The following is a 19,095-nucleotide window of genomic DNA, read 5'->3' as shown; positions in this document are numbered from 1 at the left end:
AGCCAAATCTCTCACTGTACTGACAGACCTGGCTCTGCCACCAGGTCATCTTATAGGCGTCAAAGGTTCCCACTGATTTACTCAGGCAGGCTTCTAAAACTGGATGCAGGCTGTGGGGAGAGCCCTGCCCAAGGCCAATGACAGTGTGGAGCACCTTTCTGAAGCACTGGTCTAACTCTACTGTGAGTGACTTGGGACATCAACTTGCTATTTCAAAATGTGCTGTGATACAGAGTGAAATGCTACATGTGCACCTGCAGCTGACATGGACAGTGTTTCCCCACTGGGCTGGTCAGAGAGCCCCAGGGCATACTAACTCCCTCTCCTCTACCTGTGGGAAGGCTGGGAAGCCCAGCCACAGGATGAAGCTCAACTTCTCTGGGGCCTCCCAGCTGATGCCGACGGAGCTACCGCCACACGCTCAGCTCAGGCTGTACGTGGCCTCTGCAGGTGCTGCTCCCCCAGCGGGGACACTGTCTCCTCCCCACTATGCCTGGCAGCCCCTTCCCATCCTGCAGAGCTTGGTCACTGGGAAGCCACCTTCAGTGGGGCTGATGGGATCACCCTGCAGCTTCCCTAGGATGCTGTGCTGCACGCCACCCCTTGGTGCCTCTCTTGACAGATGGCCAGCGCCCCGCTGATTCCCATGTGTCCCCGCTGATTCCCAAGCACGTCCCTCAGAAGCTTATGAGCTCCGTCATCCTCCCCATCCTACGTGCCAGGCACTTTATAAGCGGTGGCCGACTTGAAGGGTTGAGACACTCTTACCCCACGTGGGGAAGAGAGACCGAGGCATGCGGGGCACAGCCCAGGCACAGTACCCCAGGGAGTGAGCGGTGAAACATGGAATTTCCACCCAGATCTGCTCCAGCAAGAGGCGCGACTTAAGATCACTACAGATCACACTTGGTCACCAAGGTCCTCCTTGCCTAACCCGCTCACCTCGGCTAAGCCTTTGCTCAAATCTCCCTTTCTCCAGGACAAGGAGCCAGACCAACCAGACCATGGCAGCTGCACCCAGCACTCCAGCCCCATTCTGTCACACTCTTCTTCCTGTTATCCTTCAACATCGTACATAACGCATAGCTCTTCTACCTGTTTACCTGCTGGAATGCGAGCTCGGGGGGACAGAGAACCGTGAGAACAGAACACTGCTTTCACCGACAGATCTAACAGAAGCGCGACAAACGCGTGCTGAAGGACTGCATAGATGCTTATGTCGCCTGCACGCTGGATCAGCTGCACTGCTGGAGCCCAGCACATCCTGACAGAGGAGGAGGTGAGCCAGGGTTTGTCCTTGAACGGAAGTCACGCTTCCTCATCAATTTCACTGGGAAAGTGGCCTCCAGCCCTGTGCCAGTCTGTGCTTTGTTCCTAGAGCCCCTAAAACCAGGGAGGAGGAGGACCTTCGAATCTCTGTGGACGAAGGGCACATTGTGCCAGTTCAGCCTCAGGAATGGTCTGTCACTTATGGCTCTTCCTGGCCGTTTGCTCTGGCTGGTGGCCTTTCTTTCCCTCCCAGGTGCCCCTCTGAGAGTCCAAACCCGACCCTTCCTCAGCACCTGGCCAGACCAGGAGGTTTCCTGGAGGCCTTGCAGGACTCCCCCACCTGGCCACGGTGGAGAAGGACCCCCTCTGCCACCTGATCTATCCAATTAAGTGGGCTTTCAGGGACGGGGAAAAGCGGGCTGTTTCCTTGACAGCAAATACCCAAAGTGACTGAAACAATTAGTTTGTCTATTTTAAAACTGAATTCCAATGCTTCCATGGCAACCAAAGTTATTAAAAGATGTAAATTAAAGTGTTGCATCGGAAAGATGGCTTGGCATGGAAGGCACTTGTTTTGGGGAAAGAACACAAAGAACTTCAAACCGAGGGCATCCCCCTGCCTGGATGCACACTGCAGTCAGCTGGAGGGACACAGCTCCTCCCGCTGTCCCTGGCTTTTGTCACTGCCACACCAGGCACACCCCTGCCCCTCATATGTGGGAGAGAGATGAGGGGCTTTGCACTGTCTGAACCCCTTGTGCCAAGAAGGAAGCCTGGGTGGGGAGGGGCAGAGTTGGCCTTAGCGGGCTGGCGCTGTGCTCAGAGGCACATGCATCGCCTCACTGGATGCTTCTTCAGACCCGGCAGAAGCTCAGTTTGTTCCCATTTTGCTGGGGAGAACTTGAGACCCAGACAAATAAAGCAACTAAAGGAGTCACATAGCCGGTGAGAGCTCACACTGGGATGAGAATCCACACGTCCGACCACATTTGACTTTCTGAAACCGTGCCAGACACAATGGCACGAATGGATCATTCCACCTCATTCTTTTAATAATCCCAAATGGCAGTATGGTGTGCGATTAAGATCTCAGGCTCCAGAGTTGGACAGACGTGGACACTTACCACTGTTGTGCACGGGGGACTCTACGAAACAAAGAATTCATGAATGAAGTCATCTCTACAGTATTCTTAGAATTTAAATCGTCCATGAATCCACCCACAGGTGACATTTCACAATGTCTGGAAGCATTTTTATTGTCCCCTGGAGAGGGGAAGCTACTGGCCTCTTGTGACTAGAATCCAGGGGGACAGCTCAAGATCCTGCTGCATAGGAAAGCTTCCCACAGTCAAGAATGATCTGGCCTCGGTGTCAGCTGGACTGAGGTGGAGACACCTGGTCTGCAGGAGGGAGGGAAGGAAGGAAGGAGTGATTGACTGATTGGTTGAATGAAGGGGCAGTTTGAATGAGTCATTCCCCAGTTAACAACCAGTGGTTTTCATTCACATAAACTAACCAAATGTTAGTCATCATGCCTTAATTAAAACAGCCACCGTGAACCCAAACGACCCAAGACAGAACGAAGCCACCATGATCCCGGAAGAATGCATGGACCTGTTCTGGCTCTTTCCACAGAATTTCCCTTGTGACTTAAAATAACCAATTTTTTAAAAAGCCTTATTTTGCCAGGTCCTGGGATCAGCACTTTATGTACATTAATTAATCAATCAATCATTATTATTATTATTATTTGCAGCACTGGAGAATGATCCCAGATCCTCACACATGCTGAGCAAACCCCTCTCACTGGGAGGTAGAATCCTGCTAAGTTGCTGAGGCTGGCCTTCAACTTGAAATCCTCCTGCCTCAGCCTCCTGAGCCACTGGGATTCTGGACATGAGCCACTCTACCCAGCCTGTGCATTAATTTATTTACTCCTCATAACTGACCCCATTCTACAGATGAGGAGAGATAGATGCAGAGATGTCAGTTACCCTATCCAAGGTAACACAGTCAGTAAGCAAGGGTTGAGAGCAAGAGTTCCAGGGCCCATCAGAGCACCCAGAGCCGGCACATTTGTCAATGAGTGTGCAGGTAAGAAAAGCACTTCCTGCCCTTATTCCATGAGTAAGTATAATGTATTTCTTTATTTCAACTTTTGAAAGCAATGCCTCTGGGAAACATTAGCACAAAGAAATTCCGAAATTGAGCACAGAGTTGAGAACTCAAGACAGGAGCCTTTAGGGGCCATTAGCTACATCTCAAACACTCTGCCCATCACTTTGAAGAGGGAAGGGGGATTCTGGAGACTCTACCCTTACAAGACGTGTCTACCCTCGGACTGCATTCCCTTAGCACAGGTTGCAGAAGTTCACATTTTTAGCTAACATTTTGGGTGATGCTTTTCTTAACCTTGCAAGTTGCTATTTTACTAGCAGCTTCCTTTTGGGGCATCAGATGGCAGATTGGATGATTTAAGGGGAAAAAAATATGGTTGTATTTGAAGTTTATTTTTTAAAGCCTCCGGGAGTCTAATGTGACATTCTGGGTAAGAACACAGCATCAGTTGATGCATATGACATCTCTCTTAATGATGTATGAAATCTCTTCGTGGTGGCAGATCACTGAGGGGGTGGAGAGCAACCTCGCAGGAAACCAGCCTCAGCCTGGTAAGACGTGCTACCTCTCTTATCTCAGGAGTGGGAGAGCTCAGAGGTCTGGGGGCTTCTCCATCTGCAGAGTCCTCATCCACGAGGGATCCAGAGACCACCTGACCTCAGCAACCAGGCCGTAGGTAGCAGGGTGCCCCTAAAATGCAGGTTGTGGGGCAACTGTTCTGAGTGCCTGCATCTCTGGGACAAAATGGGCTACCCCCACAGAATCCACATACATGTGTGGGAGACTTCAGAGGAATTCTGTGTGCACCAGGGCATCAAGAAATGGGGTAAATGCTTCTTCCCCAAGCCAGTGCCACGCAGAGCTTCAGCGACATCAAAGTCCCCTCACAGAGCCTCTCACAGGTGCCTGCTGGATCCCTCCCATCATTGCCAAGGTCTCCTCTGATACACTCCTCATTCCTCTACCCATTAGGACTAAAAGTTACAGACAGGCAACTGAGGCAAAACTCATGGAGATATTTGCCTTAGAGTCTGTTTCTTTAGCTGGAACACAGAGGAGGAGAGCCCACCATGGAGCAGGGGAAGTGTTCATGGATGATGTTGGGAAGAGTCCTACATAACTTCTGCCCATTAGCCAGAACTCCATCACATGGCCCCATAAACTGCAAGGGAGGCTGGGAAATGTAGTCCATGCGTGTGCCCAAGGGGAGAGAGGAATGGGTTTTGGGGTAATCAGAGCTGTCTCTAAGCTAGGCATTAGCCAAAGGCCTGAAAGGCTCAAATCAGCCTGGGAAGCCCGGCACACTCACTCACCATTGTCTTTCAATCACCCATCGCCCAGCCCTGGAGTCACACTGAACTCTCAGATGTGTTGGGGGACAACACCTTGAGGGAAGGCATGCAGAAGAAAGCTACCTTCAGGGCTTTGCCGGGAATGTCACTTAGATGTGAAAGGGAGGTGCCTCTTGATGACAGCTTGGGACGTGCTGGCCAGTGTACCCCATGCTGCAACTGCCTGTCCCTCCTGATCCCCACCCCGAAGGCACTGGTAGTGACAAGGAACACCCACCCCATGGAGATGAGATGCTGAAATGCCCAGAGCCGGCAGGCACAGGTCATTGTGACTTAGAGTTCAAGTGCTTCACTCGGTGGCTTTAGGTGCTGTCCCTCAAGGGGGGAGTATCAGGGTTCCTACTTTCTGGAAGTGTTATTTGAACCACAGCAATAGCTTGCAGGGAAAAGAAAACATTTTCATAAAATATTCAGAATGTGAAATATGAAGGAAAAGGCATACCCACAGGAAAGTCACTAATCAAAGTGATTTTCTTACTCAACTGCCATAGGAGTCTGGTGTTCCATCCTGAACAACCAAGAAAAAGAGGGGAGATAGCAAAAGACACCTTGCTTATCAGGCAGAGCTGCAGCATGCACTCAGCCCCAGGCAGACAGGGTCCATTCTCCAGAAGCAGAGAGACCCGTGTGATCAAGCTCCTCATTGCAACAGTGTCTGCAGTCCAACACCAGACCATAGGTGTTCGTCGTGCATATCAAAGCTGCCTCTTCCTCTGGATGGTTTATTTACCAATATGGCAGGATGGAATGCTGAGAGATGGATAGTGATCAGGCTGCTGCAGAGTAGCCTTGTTTTACACTTGGAGAATGTGAGGGGAAAATGATCAGAGACAGGATTATATTTGTGTTGCTGTTTATTGTTTTTTTTTTTTTTTTTTTCTTTTGGGGTCTGGAGGGATTTTTCCAACATTAACATGCACATGTTTTTTTTAAAAACATCTGAAATACAAATGTGTTTTAAAATCAGTGTGTACATTTAATGTTGTGTTATATTTATATCCTCTCCACCCCCAGCCCTGAATAAACCATATTAAAGAGAGGCTGGGAATTATAGCCCACGGTGTCTGAGAATAGAAAGAATATAACACATGGTTCTGAATGGGACCTGATTCAAGTATCCATTTCTCTCACCCTGTGGACTTAATCCCTGTGACAATAAACTGGCTACTTGTAGAGGCTTTGAATAGAAGATCCTAAAGGCAAGGGTTGGGTCCCTCAAATTAAAAATACAAACCGAACTAAAGGGGGAAAAAAAGACAACAACAAGTTCCCTTAAAAAAAAAAAAAATAGGACAACATTTTAAATATTCATTTAAATGTATAGTAATAAAGCATTATGCAGTTTAATCTGTTTTCCATTTGACAGTATTTCATTTGCAGACTCTCCATGGCTTATAAAAATAGACCCAGAGTTCAAATCCCCACAGCATGAGATTTTTCACATTCTCTAATTTGCAGTAATGTATTTGTGTCAAATTCAGTCTATAAGCCCCCAGGGAACAGCATTGGCACTTAGGCCTCTGAGAAAGCAGGCTGAAGTTTGAGTCCAGGCCCCATGTGGGGCTGCGGTCCAGGGCTGTGTGGGGACTAGGTACCTCCCCAAATGCTGACACTATCCCTCTCCTGCTGTGGAGCAACTGAGACCAGGAAGCATGAGCCCTGGGTCTCTATTTAGTCCCCACAATTCTGAGCTCACCAAAGCCTATTTCTCTCTCCCCTTGGGCACACAGCTAGACTACATTTCCCAGCCTCCCTTGCAGTTCACAGGATCATGTGACTGAGTTCTGGCCAATGGAAGGTGGTGGAAGAGTCTGATTCTTCTAAGCATGGGTTCTAGTCCTTTCCAATTTCCCTTTCTCCTATTCCTTCCTGGAGCTGAATAACTCAGACTTTAAGGCAAGTCCCTTAACCTTTCTGTGCCTAATGGAAATAACTAAGACTGACCTGACAGGAACATGGTGGAGAATAACTGGGATTAAGTGTACAAATGTACAATGCTTGGAACATAATAAACCTGGCCCCCAAGGAATGCTAACAAGTCATCACTGCTACCATTACTACTGCTGCTATTATGACAATAGTTATTATTTTAGTACCCATGTGCTTCGAAGAGTGCCTGGTGTGTAGTATGCTGACATAGCTATTAACTATCATTATTGCTTTCTGCAAAATATGTCTAACAGTGAAATCTACCATAACTAGTAAAATAATGGGTATATGTTTCTATCATATTACCTAGCACTAGGAAAAATATGAGCTTTTAATAGACTCTGGTCTCAAGTACCACATGTGCTGTGTCACAAAAGGCAGTAGAGGCCAATAGATGAATACAACAAAATCAGACTTCACATTTTCCATAACTCAACCTTGGAATCAAGGTCAAATTGGAAACCTTGGGGTTTTGACCCAGACAGAATCAAGAAGCAACCCAGAAGTGAGCCTGGCCAGGGTTCTTAATGGGTGCTCAGGACCCTTAAGGATCTCAGATAGAACTCAGTGGGTCCATGAGCTTAGGTTAATAGCGAGAACTTTATTTCCACTGGCCTTTAGCCATAAGCTTGATGCCCTTCTCCTACACCTGCTGGCCACACAATCACACAGCATGACCAGGACCTGTGACTTTGTTACCAACAGAAATCACTTTGTTGTTGTTGTTGTTTGTTTGTTTATTTTAGTTGCACTACATTAAAATGGGCCGAGATAACTCGAAATACCATAAGGCTTATGGCACCTCCAAATTATGGCAATTACTAGACTTGATTATTTAAAATGTTAACAATGAAAACAAAGATTTGACTGAATCACATATTCATTTTTTGTACTAAATGTATTTCAACAGAGTTTTCTTTGTGATCCTAAGTAATTTATATGATGTATTTTAAAACTTTGTCGTTCAATGAGGCCCACAATTCTCCCTAGGTGCCCCAGGGGCTCAAGTTACAGAAGCAGTGAAGGGGTTCTGGTCTTGAGGCCCCTCACTCCCCCACACACAGGAGCTAGGTGTGGAGTCCAGAAGCCCATTGGTAGTTAGCCAGGCATCTTCTGGCAGGTCTTTTAACTTCCTGGGCCTTCTGATATTGCACCTATAAAGAGGAGCTAATAATATTCTCCCCAAATCCTTCATAGGATTATTGTGAGATTCAAATACGACACGGCAGGTGAATCTGACGGCTGAAAGTAATAGACTCTGCACAAACTTGGGGCATCAATCATATCATCCCTTGGAGCAGTAATAGATCCTTATCCTCTGACTCTTCGAGCGTGTTCTCTAAGTGTTGCCCCAGGTCCTCCTAGGACGCTACCAAAAAAAACCATTGCCCAAAAGAGTCTTGGGTGGCAAAACCAGTGGAGATGCTGGAGTCAGATTTGGGTTGAATCCTGGCTGTGCCCCTTCCTAACAAGTCATCACTGCTATCACTACTACTTACTAAATGCAACTGTGGATGCCACACCTGAGACGGTTTCCTCTTCTTTAGAGTAGACAGTGGCATGGGCTTCACTGAGCAAATGCATAAGAGAGTTCCTGGCATGTGGGCCACAGCGTGGCGCTTGCTGAGGCCCACAAAAAGAGAGGGGAACGGAGGTGACTCATCCCTGCACAGCTGTCACTCCTATACTGTGGAAGGCACTTAATTCCCATGGGATACCTGCGTGCCCCTTACCTTTCCCAGGCCCCAGTCATGGGTGCCATGAAATGTGTCCTAGCTGGAAGTGATGGAGGACGGCACCTGGTTTGGGCTGTGGACGGAAGGGCTGTGCTTTGCCGAGGCAAGGGAAGCCTCCAGAGAGAGCCCCACTCTCTCTTCCTCTGCCATATTGATGATGGGAGTAGGAGAGGAGCCTGATGACACAGTGGAACCAGGAGATGGAAGCTTAGGTACCGGTCCCTCACCACCCAGAGAGAGCTACCCTGGAGTCTCCAATCTCCCAGTGGGATGTGCAGCAAGTCCAGACATCAACACCCCTACTGGGTGGGCTTCTGAGGTCTCATGGCTGTGTTGTACCTCAGCTCGGCCTCTCCTTCCTAACACATTAATTAAAAGGGAAAACAAAGAGGCTGGCAGCACCTCCTAGCCATGCTACTGCTACATCCTCCACCAGACACACCTGGAGACCTCGCTCCAGGGCAAGAGCCAAGAGCGTGGCATCCCTTTGCAGGGAATCTAGTCCAGGACTGAGTGTGTCCGGGAAGGAAGCTCAGCTACCATCAGAAGACCTGGCACCTTCCTGGCTGACTGCATCTCAGAGGATGGCCTTTGCAGTCAAAGCCACGTAGCACAAAGCACTACCACACTGTTCCACGCAGCTTTTGCTCTCCTGCTCTCCAAAAATGCAGTAGCTCTGAGCATGGAAGGGAGCCCCCGCTGCCTACCTGGATGCCGTGTTTAAGGACGGGTATGGGACCAGATTCCCTGCCTGTGCCACTGCTGAGGACAGTACCAGGGCAGAGCACAAGACGTAATTAACACATTTCAAATCAGCATGTAAAACGTGTCAGATGTTTGAGTATTAATTAATATTTTTTTGCAAACTAATTACATTAGCATGACAAGGCCAGAAAGACACTAAAGGAGTTTACTCATTTTGTCTCACTCCTCTTATTTAATGGCTGCGTGGATTACCACTTTATTCAATTTTTAGTTTTTTTTTTTTTTTTAATTTACCAGAAACGATCTAAACACCACACTATTTCACAGCTATCATCATTTATTCATAGCTCAATAGAGGAAGCCGGAATGGCAATAACTCTCTTCTTCTCACCCCCTAATTGTCATTCTGGTGAGATAAGTGGGATCTCAGCCCCACGTCAAGCTACATTAGTGCTGAGAATCAGGCACAGTCACCAAGTTTCTGCAAAGTGTGTGAGCATCATTTGTCAAGAGAGCTTTGTGCTGAGCAATGCAGGCTGGCGCCCACGGGGTGTGCAGGCCTGCTTCTCCCATCTTAGCTGGTTGAGAAGGCAGAGTGCGTAGAATCAAATACTAACTTTGCCTATAGCCATATGGCCTTGGATAGATCCGCAAACTCTTCCGAGCTTTGGTTTTATCATCCGTTAAATGAAGGTCATATTAATACCTTCCCAAGTTTGTTGGAAGGAATAAAAGAGGTGATCCACATAAAAGGCTCAGCATGGTGCCTAATGTCCAGGGGGCACTGAATAAATGCTGGCGGCTCCCACCGTGACCACCACCACCAACACGGTCACCACCACAAAGTCACCTTCAATGCCCTTCATCCACACGTCCAGCTGAATCCCCAGTCCTCCTGGCCCCATCTGCCCTTCACCGTCACTCCAAAGCCATCTCTTGCTTCTGAGCTATTAAAACCTGCCATGGAGTGTGGGATCCAGGTATACGGCCCTGAGCACCTCTTCTGGGCCTGGAACAGGGTGTGGGGGTGAGTATGAAAGACCCAGCCCATCCGGAGCCTCCCCGGGCCTCCTGGGGGCCTTGAACATGGAGGTGCTGGCTCCCTGCCTCCTGAACCCACCTCTGTTAGAAGCATCCATCTGCCCATCTGTACCTTACTACATCACAGACTCCGAGAGCAGAAAATGGTGTCTTCCTCACATGAAGCCACCAGGGCCTAAAGAGTGGCAACCGAACAAGCTCCCCCAAAGAGGTCCATCTGCTAATAAATACACAGTGCACTCTGCTACAGACCCCTGAGCCCAGCCTGGATGCCAGCCCCAGCCCCTCCTCTCCTCTGGCAGGAACCAGTACTTCCATTATTCTCTCAGGGGCCCCCAGGACCCCACCCGCACCTCCTGTTTCTTCTCCCACCTTTTGTAAAGCTTTGCTCCTGACCTGGGGTTCCCACAATCAACCCATTTAACACTCCACCCCCAGTTTGTTTCTGAACAGTCCCAACACCCTCCTTTACCCCTGGAACAACTAGGCCTCCATCTACCCTGCCTCCTTCCCAGAAGCCCCACCCCTGTGGACAAGTCCACTTCAGCTTTCGCCATTGATAAAACACGCTGGATCCTTGGGATCGTGCACCGTCGCTGAGGATGACAGGCTGCAGCCTCCGCTGCTCAGCCTCGTTTGGTGCACAGTCTGAGAGCGGAGTGAAAGATGAGCCTGGGAGCACATCTTTTGATCTTAAACAGTCAGAAGGTTGGAATGTATAATGCTATGGAAATAAATGGTGTCAAAACTGTAGGAAATAATTTATGGTGTGGGAATGAGTTTTGTGATCACAGAGCACTCACGAAGTCTTAAAACAGAGAGTCGACCGGGCTAGTTGGGCTGCAGTGGGCGAGCCTTGGGAGAAGAGGGTTCAGAATATGAGAAACCCGGTTTCCTGGCCAGGGCTGTAGGACCCAGCCTTGGCTTGAGCCACACTGGGCCAGTCCTGGTCTCACTTCCCAGGCACCCCCACTGGTGCCGGGTAGCCCTGGGGGTGATTCCCCATCTCCCCCTGTTACCTCTGACTCATTAATTAGCCATGTGACACCTCAACCTGCTCATCTGTAAGGTAGGGAAAACAATCGTACTGCCTCTGTAGGGTTACTGTGGGGATAAAACTAAATAAGACAAGGTAGACAGAAGGACTGTGGCGTGCCTGGCACACAGCTCCGATGCTGACCCAAAGTTATTTCCCTTTGCCTCCTTTACTTCTTTAATCCTGTCTGTCCATGAACTTGCAGTGTGCAAGAGGTGGGTCCTTCTAACTCACCCTCAACATCTTGTGGTAATGGAAACCCATATATATGCATATGTGGAAGAAATAGAGAAATTTGATCAACTCCTCCCTTTTCCAGGGATCCTTATTTCACGTCCATGGAATAAAGGGCTTCTGGAAGATTCTAGGCCTGATGTTCCCTTTGGGCTGAGAGATCTGAGTTGGTCCCAGTTGGTGCTTCTGCTGTGTCCTGTGTGGAATGAACTACCAAGCACACTAACAACGTAACAGCTCCAGGAACAACTACTAGCGACATTCCGGGCTACTATGCACCAGGTGATAATGTCACGTCGGCCCTTCTCCCTTCTCAAAAGAGCTGTGCTGTACGGCTCGATCTTTATCCTTCCCCTGCAGAGGGCGAAGGAGGTGCAGGGAGTTGATGGGTCGCAATGGGGAGAGGATGGTGCTGCTCACAGCAGAGAAAGCGGGCACCACGGCACACACGCCAGGTCATGTGCAGGTCCTGGTCAGCCGATGTCATCTCTCTGGGTCTCAGTTTCCTCACCTGTGACATGTAGACACTTGTAGTCATTCTGAGGATATGTGACGCTGCCTCAGTGCCCAGGACTTGTGCACAGGTGGTGACGTGGCCACGCCGTGGGTGCTGATGGGGAGGCTCTTGCTCCCCGCTCCCCACTGGCGCCTCTGGTGTCCATCTGCTGGCCAGGCATGCTGGTCAACGCTGTTCCAAGCTCCTGGTATCTGCCCTTCCTGCTGCTTATTTCCCTGCCCGACTCCCATCTCTGCCTCTGCTCCTCTTATTCTTAGCACATATATTGCCCTCTGCTATTTACTAAGAAAATGAAGGCTGCCAGGCATAACCTCTTTCAATTTCTCTTCCTCTCCTTCAAATGTACTCTCCATCCTTTTCAATGTCACAGAGAAAAAAATGTCCCTTCTCAGTCATTGCCATTGCTCTCAGGCAGGGTGCTAAGCCCAGTGATTCAGTGGTGAGCAAAGCCAGGACCCTCCAGGATACTCTGGCCACCCTGCCACGGGTGCACCCATCTGTGCTCTGAACACACCCTGGCATCCTCTGAGGCCTCCTTTCCAAGTCTACAACACACCCAAGCTTCTGCCACCTTAAAAATTCCTTCTGAAATCCTGTCTTTCCTTCCAGGCAGAGGCCCACCAGTCCCTGGGCCCAATCCTGGCCAGTCTCCTCTGTGGTTTATGAATCCTGTCTCTCTGCTCTCTCCTTATGTCCCCCACATCTAACTTCTGCTTCCACTGCCCACATTGGACAGGCTGCTGCTGAGGACCTTCATGGTGGCACCCTGGCCATGCCCAGTGCCACCCAGTCTTCTCTTCCCCAAGCTCCCTGAGCCATTCAGTACCCCACCTCTTCCTTCTAGCCTCCTGCTCTTTGGACGCTTGGCCTGGTTTTCCTGTGTGTACTCCAGTCACTTTGCTTTGGGGATGTAAAGGAATTCTGACACTTGGGTGAATGCTCATTCTCGGGGCAGGCAAGCTATTGACCCCCTCTCTCTCTGCTCTCATTTTTGTTCTAACTTGGTGACAACCTAACACATCCTCCAGGGCTCCAGGCTGCCCAGAGGGTTCTCCCCAGACCACTCTGGAAGCCCCTATAAAGACCCCTCCTCTATCTAGGCTCACTTTTGTTCAGACTTGCCGACTGTGGGGAGGGTTTTGTTCTTAGGGGAGCCTTGGTCCTCAAGGACCAACGGACACTACAGCATTTATAATAAAGCCACCTGCACGTGCTCCTTGAGGGTAAGACTGTGAATCCAAGTCATGTGTGTGTCCCTAGTGGCCAATACTGGGTTTGGTATAGTGTAAGTGGTTGCTTTAAGGTCCTTCAAGTCAAAACAGCACCACATCTCAGCCAAGAATTGCAGGCCCCTGGAGCAAAGCCAGATGACCTTTCAGGTTTCCTTAAACACTGTTTTGTGCCAGCTTCAAGGCAGGGAAGACCACCAAGTACCACCTGGCAAAGAGCGCCTGTGGGAGAGAGCTGCTGGTCCTCACGTGGGTCGTGAACTTCGGCCGGGTGAGGTTCAGTACAGCAACAGTGCAAAGTTATCACAACGTGCTTTCAAAGCCACGGACCTCAAAATAATTTCTAATTAGGTTATTTATCATTTTGCTTTATACAAAATAGAAAAGACAGGGGGTGGTGTGGGAGTCATATAATAGCTGTGGAACACGCACTTAGTGCCAGTAGTATGCACTTCGTACCAGTGGGCTCACATGAAGTTCACAACACCCTTGGGGATGTTCAATTATCCTCACTCTGCAAAGGATTCATTCAAGCCAACGAAGTGATTGGACCAGTTACATAACTCATGAGCTACGGGTTCATGACTCCTGCCTCATCTGTTCTACTCGGAAGCTCATGCTCTTTCTACTGTAACCCCCTCAATGCAACAGCTCACTTGCCCCCTAGAAAATACACAGGATTCTCCAACGATAAACAAAGTCAGGGCTAGTCCACTCACAGTGAAGGAAGCTCAGCCCCTTCTCAAACACACTGGTTTCTCTTCAAATGGGCCAGAGTGCCTCTAATGGGCCCTGCAGAGCCTGCTTTGTTTTCCTGAGAATCAGGCTTGAGACAGGAGAAATAAATGATTCCTTAGCCTGGGATAAAGTTTCCTCCTGGAAGGAAAAAAAAAGAAAATCGGTGGGAGGGAAGTTCCACCTACGTTTTCCCAAAGCCGCTGGGTTTTACCACCTGTGCCGTTTGCCATTGCAATTATTTGGGATAGCAAAACTGTAATATCAATCAATCTCAGTTCGATTCCTTTGCCATGAAATAGAAGAAGTCCAATTTATCAAAATTGAGGCCCTCCACTGGGTTTATATTGCCATTAAACTATCAACGGGAAATCATTAAGGTGAGGCAAGAAATCAACTGGTTACTGAAAAGAAATGCTTTCTTCCAAGCACCCTGGCTGGCAAGCTGCTTTGTCTGGCTGTCAGCATGGCCGTCGTGGGGCTGGGCCTCGGATCTCTGTGTTAATTTGCAGTTGGTGGTGGAGAGAGCTCAGATGTAGACATTTGCACTCCAACAGCTGCGCCCAGGTAACTTGGTTCTCTCTCAGCAAGGCAAGCTGCGTGACGATAAATAGGGGGAAATGTGTATGCATTTGTGCGATAAAACAGGCTTAATGATTCTGAAGGGGAAGGAGTCCACGAGACACACAGTAGCAACTGAGGAACAAAATGGCACCATGCAGGGCCAATTAATGTGCAAATATGTGTGTGCGGACTCGCATTCCATTCATCATGTGGACATGGAAATTGGGCCATTTATCTGTTATATTATGTATGTGACATCTTAGTTTGGTTCTTACAGGCTGCTTGGGGACAAAGGGCCATGTGCTTTGCGGCTAGCAGAGGGAATTTAAGATAAATTCTTCAGCTGTCATAAACATTGCTGGGCAGAATTTGGTCGGAAGATAAAGCTCTTTCCTCTGCAGGGTTTTAACATTTCTCAATAGCCTGTGTGCCATCTTATTAAAACCGTGTGTGGTGAGGGAGGGGTGGCATATGCCATGAAAAATTATTGGCACAAACAGCTTGCTGTCATGTTTTCAAAGTCCAGATTTAGCAAATGTTATTCACATATTCACTGTCAATCTGCAGAGAGAAAGGGAACTGGCAAAGCCATTCCTTGTCACTGATTTTGTGGATTGTAATTCCTTTTGTCTCCCTTTAACCAGCCTCTCCTCCACAGGTGAGGTCTATTCTCCTTAAATTACAACTGTTTACACTTAGGGGAAAAAAAAGATTTCAGAAGGAAAAGGGACTCGGAGAAGCCCGTTCCCCGAGCCACTATTATTTACCTAACAGAACATGCCACGCCTATGGATCATGCATTAAATAATGGTCATGGCTTGCTTTGAAGAATTGGCATTAGAAATTCAATTAATAAAAGGCTACCTCCCTATAGTTGTGCAAAAAGCATGATCTGGCTGCAGCAGTAAAAATGAAACGATGGTCAAGAGAAAGAAAAAGAAAAGAAAACTTGTCCATCTGGGAAATGGGCATCTGGAGGGAATGAATGAATGAAGGAATGAAGTCCACGTCTGATCTGAAGTCTGGCTGTCTACTGGGAGCACTGTCTCGGTCACGCTTCCTGATCCCCTCCATCCCGCTGCCCCACCCTGGTCATCTCACCTTCCTTTCCCCCAACTATTCTGGTTTATCCTTTTTGTGTGTCCTTCCTCCCATCCTTGACCTCTCTTCTTCTCCCTCTTCCTCCTTCCCTTCTTTGGCCCGCCCTCCTCTTCTTCATTCTTCCTTCCTCTCTGCTCCTGCTTGTTCTCACTCACTCACTCCTCCTTTCCTTTACTGCCCAGTACAGGCATTTCCCAGTTATATAAAGTGCACACCCACAATGCAGAGCTCCAGACCTCTTGCCCATAGCTACTGGCATAACCACATCCACATGCAAGTGGGGAATGTTCCATCGCCCAGCAGGTCCACTGTGCCCCACCCTGCCAACACCTCCCAGAGGCGACCATTCTTACTTTTATTCCCAAAGATGAGTGCTGTCTTTCATGGACATAAATTAAATCACAAAGGACACATTATGTGTTCTGATAATTTTCTCACTCAACATTATGTCTTCATGATTCGTACACACTTATCTATCTACAGACAGCTCTTTTTGATTGTGGTCTTGTATTTCATTGGATGAATATACCATGCATTATTTGGTTAATGGATATTTGGTTTGTTTCCAGATTTTGGCTATGATCAATAGCCAATAAACTCTAAGAACATTCTTTCATGTCTTTTAGTGAACATATGTACTTGTTTCTCTTGAACACAGAGGAAGAGGTGGAATTGCTGAATCATTGAACATTATTTTCATCAAAGGATTAACTACTGCGACTTTCCAAACCTTCATGTTTTAATCTGTACAATAGTGATAAGAAATATCCAGCCATACATAGAACATATAACCCAGCTATACTACTCCTCAATATGTTCCCTGAAGAATAAAATTCATCATGCTACAGTGACACATGCATACCCATGTTTATAGCCCCACAATTCACAATAGCCAAATCATGGATACAATAGCCTAGGTGTCCCTCAATAGATGAATAAAGAAAATGTGGCGTATATACACATGGAGTTTTATCGACCATAAAGAAGAATAGAATTATGTCATTTGTAGGAAAATAGATGCAACTAGAGACCATTATGTCAAGCAAAATAAGCCAAACTCAGAAGGTCAAGGATCATATGTTTTCTCTCATATGTGGAAGTTAGAGAGGAAAAAAGGCAGGTGGGGAGGTCTCATGAAAATGAAGTGAGATCAATGGAGCAGGGGAAAGGGGCCAGGAGAGGGAGGATGAGAGGGAGGGAGGAGGGGAAGAAGTGCCGGGAATGCTATTGGCGGTATTATGTTGTTATATCATGTGCATGCATGAATATGTAAAAAAAAAAAAAAAAAAAAGAAAAAAAAAACCTTGTTTTCTAGTAAAGACAGAACATTTTCAGTAATTATTTTTTCTATGAGATATTCAAGCAATATGCCAGTAGAAATGTCCAAAAAGTAATATTAAAAATCAAAGATAACTGTTTAGAGACCAAAAAAAAAAATCAAAAAAGGAAAGCAAAGAAAAAACATCCTGCCATATGTGACTGCTGAGAAATTGAGAAGGGGCAGCATATGTAAAGGTGTCCTGGTGTTTTAAACCGTCAAATGTGGCACGAACGTGACAGTGTGCCAGGAAATGAAGGAAGATGAAGAGCCAGAGACGCGGGTAGCTGTCTGTGGTGCTGACCGTGGAGAGCGGACTCCTAGGATCCAGCATGGAGAACTGGCCCTCAAGGAGCAGCGAGCCAGGAATCACGGAATGCCCACTGTGCACCACGCCTCGACCTCGGAGCTCTGCCTGTCCTGGAAGCCAAGCGTCAGCACTGTGTACACTGGCGGACATGGCTGTGAAACCCACTCTGATCACCCAAGAGTTGAGGGGCCCTACGAATGTCCCCCAGCCTTTCTGAGCCTCGGTTCATTTGTTTGTAAAATGGACACTATGACAGCTCTGCATCACAAGCTCCTGACGGGGATCTCAGGACATGATACCTGCATGTACCAGGCACCAAATAAAAAGGAAACGAGTGTTCCGTTCCCAGGAACCGACAGACACCACCACTGCCGTCGACACTCAGTGTCCTCAGCAGCCTTGAGCACTGTGCATTATCATTTCCATCCTCGAACAGCGGAACTTGGTTTGCGTGTACAAACGACGTGTTCAAGCAGTTGGTCTCAAAGTCACTGGGAAGCAGGTGTCCCAGAGGCTCTTACCTCTGCTCCTTCTCTGTGACCTCTGCCCTTTCCCTCTCACAGGTTACTCCCCAAATACCCACCTTACTAGGATCCGAAATAAGTTTATACTTGTGAATGGATTACAGTCACTGGAAAAGGTTTGCACGCCACGCTGTTATATCCAGGGGTATTAGATATTCAAACTGGAGTGCCCGCTCTTTGGTAACAATCACCCCCCAACTTCACAGAACCCTGCCAGAATCCATCTCCAAAGCTTTATTCCACCATTCCCTCCTACAACAATAGAGCAAAGGAAGGTACAATTACTCCCCAACACTTGAAATGATGCACGACGCCACACAGAACCCAAGGCTTCTAAGAGCCAAGTGACTCTTCTTTGCTCTATCCACACAGTGACCTGGGAATAGGAGAAGAACTGCCTCTAAGGCACTGGGTGCATTTTGGAGGTGCCCATTACATCATGGATGATTTCCAATGGGTGGACACCTTCCTGGGGACCTCTGACAACTTCTTTTTTATCCTTTCCCAGGGTTGTCAACATCAGACAGTTTCCTCATGCCTCAGAGGACGAGCAGGGAATGGAAAAAGAAGAGTATTTGCAGGATACTGGCTTTGAAGTCCCAACCTTCTTTTGCAGACTACTTGGAGCACCCTCCATGAAGAACAGCATACCTAACCTGGTCAGCCCCAAACCCAGCTCCATGGAAACCACTTGACAGACAATACACCAATCCCAAACTCCAGGAGACTGCACATAGAGGAATCACAACTAGAATACTCATTCTCTCCACCACAAAAGAAAACCATTTCAGAATGTCTTTCAAAAGACAGCAGAACCATGTTTCCTACCTCAGTGTTGCTGGTAGCCAGACTTGACGAAACCTGCAAGTTAAAGAAAAAAAAAAAAAAAAAAGACATTAGCATTGATTCAACAAGAAGCTAATTGGATTAATTGTCTTTTTTAAAGGAACTGGCATCAATAATTTGTTATGACCTAAGGGGGGACAAGGGGACAGTGCACGCACATACACACACACACACACACACACACACATACTGGATACTTTTTCTTCCACCAAGCACAGCAACAGGATTTGTTTTTCCAGTCCTGTTATAAGGTGAAGAGGATAATTAATATTTTCAACACATTATATCAATCTTGCCAGGAGAAAATAGGGGGAGGGCTGTGTGCAATGCCCATGCAAGGGATAATGATCACAGGCACACAGGCAAAGCAAAGGCACCAAAGATATTTTTTAGTTTTTTTTCTCCTTAAAGTTTCGTCAATGTTATGAGAAGTTGCAAGTAAAGCAACAACAGAGCCCTTATGTTTGCCGAATGCCTCAAAATATTGTGAAAGAAAGGATTGTGCCAGGCACTGTGCCAAGTCCTTTACAT

The 19,095-nt window shown here is 47.7% G+C and overlaps 1 protein-coding gene across 2 annotated transcripts in view; it reads right to left on the bottom strand.

Annotated features, from left to right (window-relative positions):
• RBFOX1 (RNA binding fox-1 homolog 1) overlaps positions 1-18,568 on the bottom strand; it is a 1,434,211-nt gene extending 1,415,643 nt beyond the window's left edge. Inside the window, exon 1 of one of the 2 annotated variants that reach the window (XM_079121708.1) lies at positions 18,547-18,568. The gene's annotated coding sequence lies outside the window, so the exon portion shown is untranslated. The remainder of the gene's footprint in view (positions 1-18,546) is intronic. The other variant, XM_079121711.1, reaches the window with a different exon arrangement.
• Between the last annotated feature and the right edge of the window lie 527 nt (positions 18,569-19,095).

Source organism: Sciurus vulgaris, assembly GCF_902686455.1.
Source record: "Sciurus vulgaris genome assembly, chromosome: 18".
NCBI classification, from domain to species: Eukaryota; Metazoa; Chordata; class Mammalia; order Rodentia; family Sciuridae; genus Sciurus; species Sciurus vulgaris.
This window is presented reverse-complemented; position numbering and strand designations above follow the sequence as displayed.